We start from the raw sequence: 6,000 nt of genomic DNA, 5'->3' as shown, positions 1-6,000 counted from the left end.
GAGCTCGACGTAAGGTAACGTAAGACGTAAGACGAAGTTTATCAGAAACACTCGTCCTTGCAGAATATGTTGACATACATTGCTTCATTGATTTATTTATTTTCTGCCACGCTTGTAAATCTCTTTTTTTTTAGAATTTTGAAATTATCTCTGTTCTTGTAATAGAAAATCTATTCTATTTGATTTATGATTGTGAGTTGATGGGTAACCTGTGTATTGACTCATTTCAAGACTATTGCAGGAGTATCGACAGTGCCTACCATCAGAGAAGTTTCAGTAACTTTACTGTCATAGATTTCTCATACTACATGAGAGCACTAATTAACATTGAAAATGTGCTTCATCTCAGGTGATAGCTTTCCTCCTGCCAAATATCTGCTTTTGTCTGCTTGCATACTTTAGGTGGAAATAACTGTACAATTGGGATCTACATTCACATCATACTCCGCAAGCCACCTAATGGTGTGTGTCGGAGGGTAATTTCGGTACCACTATCTGATTCCTCCAACCCTGTGCCACTCGAGAATAGTTCGTGGGAAGAATAATTGTTGTAATTCTTGAATTTATTGGGAAAGTAGATCGATTATACTTTACGTCTGCTCGATTTTGTTATGATAATAGTAAAACCTAAATTGTGTTGAAATCAGCAATAACGCTTCGTGTAGAAATGATTCTGCTTTGTATACTAAATCAGATGAGCTGATTTGGAATTTTTATTGTTTTCTCAAGTCAAAACAAGTGAATTCCTGATTTATCCTGCTACTTAGTCTTTATTAAGACATCAGTTTCTTATTATTTTTGGTCTTACTGTATCATTATTTATTATTTTGATTTTTGGCGTTTCATAGGTCAGTACTTTTATCTCATAAAAGCCTATTGACGTAAAGATCTGTGTGAGGATAAATGAAATATGCTTCAAAGATTGTGATTTTGCGTTGCAGTTCATTATCGTCATATATTCAGCAAAATTAGTAATTAAACTTTTAACATACCGTGGGTTGGTATATAATTCCTTATCTCCGTGCCCTGCACCATTGTAAAATATTTAATATTCACCACTTTACTTCTTTATAGCTCCACAGGTATTTAGTTTTGTACACTGAATGAAGTGTAAACTAATGAATGAACATTTTTATTTCTTCTTACCACATTATTTCATTTACAAGCACAATTTCTAAACATATCTGAAATTTATGTGCAGCATTTATTTATTTTCTAATTTACTGAGAGTAAAATTTACTGTCTCTTCAAGACCTTTGGCAGCATCAGTGCAGAGAGCATAGAGTGAACAGCATCCATCAGCAAAACTGTTTTGTCATTCGTCACGCTATCTGCCGTGGAAACGATGCATTTCCGGAAACATGTTCATAGGACTTTTCTTCCTCCATTTTCAGTCAGGAATCTGTCCCTGCAGATTGCCTGTTCTATTAATGTTCGCCCTGTATAGTGGTAATTAGTCAAGTATTTTGGCAGGAAGAACAGAACTTTTGGTCAGGTCAGTAGAGTATAATAAAAACATAATCATATAGGGATAGTGAAGGAGTATGTGTAATGATTAATAAGAAAGCAGGAATCTGGGTAAGCAACTATGAACAGCCTAGTGAGCGCATTATAGAAGCCAAGACAGACACGAAACCAACACCCACCACAGTAGTTCAAGTATATATGCCCACAAGTTCCGCATATAATGCAGAGATTGAAAGAATGTGCTATGAGATAAAAGAAAGTTTTTAGACAGTCATTAAAAGGAAAATTTATTAGAGGAACTGGAATTCGATAGTAGGAAAAGGACTAGAAGAAAAGGTATGCAGCTAACATGGACTGGGTGAGATGAATGGAAAGGTAAGCCGCCTGGTAGAATTTTGCACCGAATACAATTTAACCGTCGCTAATAGTTCGTTTAAAAATTATGAAACAAGTTTGTGTGCTTGGATGAGACCTGAATTCACTGGAAGGTTTCAGACACAATATTTCAGATGGATTACATAATGGTAACACGGATTTATAAAACATATTTAAACTTTAAGACGTTTCCAGGATAAGATGCAGATTGACCATATTTTAGTGTCCCAAGACGACTTTGACCAGGAACTTAACACAATAAAAACGATAGCCATAAATAATGTATTCGACCTCAACATCATTGATAACATTTTAGGTAAAAATCTGAAGAAGCAAGCTAGGTCCCTACTGTCCCCAATGAGAAACACAGACTGGAAAAGAAATGGTGCAGATTACCTTTTATAGCGAAAACATCAAATAGCATAAGTAACATCTTGAAGGCTATGGATTTCTCTGTGTTCTTCTATGACCCTCAGACAAAAGGTAGTTTCTTGTACAATGCAAAAGACAAACAACCAGCTATCACAAAAAGTGGCCTTTATAAAATCACATTCTGTGCATGTCAGTCTTCCTACATTGGACAGACGGGGGGGTTAATCTGTACCAGGCTTAAAGAACGCCACCGTAGCTGGAGATTGAAGAGGCCTGATTCTGCCTTTGCAGACCATTGCCTGAACAATAACCACAAATACTCAATAGATGTACCTCCTACACACAGAGGACAAGGGGGCCAAACACAACCAAATAGAAATTTTAAAAATTAAATGACAGATGTGTTTATCACCACACCTATTATTACACGAGCAAACCAATTTCAATTATTCATCTCTCTTAGATGAGATCATAACCCCAGGATAGAACCAAAACTGTGGGTCCCAGTCCATTGTAGTTAAAAAGCTCTTGGCTGAGATATAACTTTAGTCTGGTCACTGTAGTGTAATTGCTGAATGTGTAATAATGTATGTAATCTGTTAAGAAGTGGTGACTGACGTAATTCTGCATTAAGCAATGGATCAATACCTTAAGAAGTTGAGATGATATCTTTGCCTTGTCATCATGTTTTTCTGTCCACTATCATCTTTGGGAATCAGTAATGTACGTGAAAATTGTCCTATAACCCGAAACCTAGGTTGTGCAATAACATTAATAATAAAATTGTGAAACAAGGCCTAAAACAGTGTTTGTTTAGTTAATTTACAATGTTTCACCAAGAACCCACAGTTTATTCAATTAAAATGATTTGGATATCTTGTTCACCCGGTGTATAACGTGGAGCAGATGAGTAGGCAAAATGGCTACACGAGAAATGCAATGCTGTAGAAGTATGCGTCAATAGGTGAAAGATAGAAGCCGCCTGAAGGCAAATTAAAGATACCTTTGGAGAAAAGAAAAGCAGATGTTTGAATATCAAGCGGTGAGATGCCAAACCAGTAATAACCAAAGCAGGGAAAGCCGAAAGGCGAAAGGAATATACAGAAGAACTACACAAGGGAAATGAAGTTGAAGATAATATCATAGAGAGTGAAAAGGAAATAAGTGACGATGAAATGTGAAATATAAAACTGCGGGAAGAATTTGACAAATCTCTGAAAGACGTAAGTCTAAACAAATTTCCTGTAGTAGACGACATTCCTTTGGAATAGCTGAGATTCTTGGGAGAGGCAGCCAAGACAAAACTATTCCGTCTTGTACGCAAGGTATATCAGGCAGGCGAAATACCTTCACACTTGAAAACAATGTAATAATACTAAAAAAGGTAGGTGCAAATGTTACCGAATTATTAAGTCGTGGCTGCAACATTCAGAAACAAATTATTTACGGAAGAATGAAAAGAAATATCCAAGTATGAGAAGGACTCGAGCACTCAGGGTTCTGTACAAACTTAATTATCCCAGGAATTGCCACACCGTATCAAAATATCTACAGCAGTTCTTCAGTTTATGTCTGCAGAGAGGATGTTAATGTCTCTGAGCACTATGGAACGTAACATCTATGATCATCAGTCCCCTAGAACTTGGAACTACTTAAACCTAACTAACCTAAGGACATCACACACATCCATGCCCAAGGCAGGGTTCGAACCTGTGACCGTAGCGGTCGCGCGGTTCCAGACTGTAGCGCCTATAACCGCTCGGCCACCACGGCCGGCCTTTTTTCCCCAATGACTGATAATTTGGTATATTGTAACGACACAAATGGGCTGCTTAGAAAATTTGAGATGATTCATAATGCGGGAGTATGGCGCCTATTTACAGATTTCTCGAAGAATAGTCTCAAAGCTGTTCTCCCACATAAAGGAAACGAGAAACCTTTGATGGCAGTAGACCATTCCGTTCAGTTAAAGGAAACCTGTGAGAACATTAGGCTACTCATGAAGCATACTGGCTATTCAGTCACATATGGATAATCTGTGGTGACCTCAAAGTTCTGGGACTTCTTCTGGGAGTGCAGACAGGTTACACAAAATATTACTGTTTCTTGAGTCAGTGGGATACTAGGCCATGAATAGGCCGTTAGGTAGTCAAAGAGTGGTCTTTGGGAGAAATTTTCAGTCCTGGTGAAAATAATATGTTGCATAAACTCCTTATTGACAGAGACAGAGTGCTGTTGCCACCACTCCATCTGAAACTGGACTTTATGATGAATTTTGTGAAAGCAATGGACCACGATGGCCAGGGTTATCAATTTTTACTGTCAAAATTTCCTGCGCTTAGTACTGCAAAAATTAAAAAAGGAATTTTCATTCGGCGTCAGATCTGTGACTTAATGAAAGATATCGCTTTTGAACAGTTGTTTGTTGTTGTGGTCTTCAATCCAGAGACTGGTTTGATGCAGCTCTCCATGCTACTCTACCTGTGCAAGCTTCTTCATCTCCCAGCACCTACTGCAGCCTACATTCTTCTGAATCTGCTTATTGTATTGATATCTTGGTCTCCCTCTACGATTTTTACCCTCCAGGCTGCCCTCCAGTACTAAATTGGTGATCCCTTGATGCCTCAGAACATGTCCTACCAACCGATCCCTTCTTCTAGTTTGAACAGTTGCTGACAGATATTGTGAAGTGAGTTTGGCTTGCTTTTAAAGATGTGTGATGTAATTACTTGGGAAACGTAATATCTGGGTGTTGCAAAAAACTGACGGATTACATTTTGGACTGTCAAGAGGCTATGGGTGCAATGTGGCTGATATTACATTTCCTTCATCCCCATTTGGATTTCTCGCCATCAAATCCTGGAGATGTGAGTGACGAACACGGTTGGCAATTTCACCAACATATCGCTGCCGTGAAAAGAAGATATAAGTCAAGATGGTCAGCAAACCTTTTGGCGGACACTCCTACAGAAAGTTTCACCATCCATCCATAAACAGAAAGTTTCCAGGAAAAGTTTCTAACTTGTAAGTAGGGTTTCAAGCTTTATTAAGTTTGATCGTACTATATTTTACTTTATGTTTTCTAATCAATTACTTTTGTTACTTGATCTGTACATTAATCAACTACAAATTCTCCCTGTACTGATTGTCACTAAGTCATTTCCAAGTTTCTTGAAAGTGGTATATGTGACATATGTTTTCCAGAAAAACTGGTACGTGATGCAATATTTCTGATTTCATTTTCGCAATCAGCGTATGAGAACATACTTGCATCTCGCTGCTAGACACGAAGTTCAGATTTGTTGCACTGTGTAATAAGATCAACATCATACCTTTCTCACTTATTTGTACTTTTCTGCTCACTCCCAGCCCACTACATATAGAAACATTTCTATACGTCTGTCTTGCATTCATAACGCCAGATATGCGTCTGGGGACCAAAATTGAAACTAACTTTTTTCCAGCGTATGTCGGTTCCGAATTATCACATTGGATTTTCTACCATGTTTCGCTGCCGTTCGGTAATTAGAGCCTACACAGGACCTCTGTGAGTAGTTCCACTTTAGTTATAACCACCCCATAAACAGTGTCAGCCTTACTAGGACACAATGTACAGAACGTTCACACAGTTACGTGAAACTGTCAGAAAAGTCCTTATCTGGAATGTTTTTCAAAACGCGCTTCACATTCGTTTGAATGTCGGTTACGCCGTCGAAGAGTTGATTCTTCATGTGAATTTCTACACTTTGTGGTTTTATGGTATGTTTATACAGATAATGCCAAGTC

This window comes from Schistocerca piceifrons, chromosome 3, assembly GCF_021461385.2.
Source record: "Schistocerca piceifrons isolate TAMUIC-IGC-003096 chromosome 3, iqSchPice1.1, whole genome shotgun sequence".
Lineage (NCBI taxonomy): Eukaryota > Metazoa > Arthropoda > Insecta > Orthoptera > Acrididae > Schistocerca > Schistocerca piceifrons.
The sequence above is the reverse complement of the archived record's forward strand: the minus strand, read 5'-3'. Positions refer to the sequence as shown.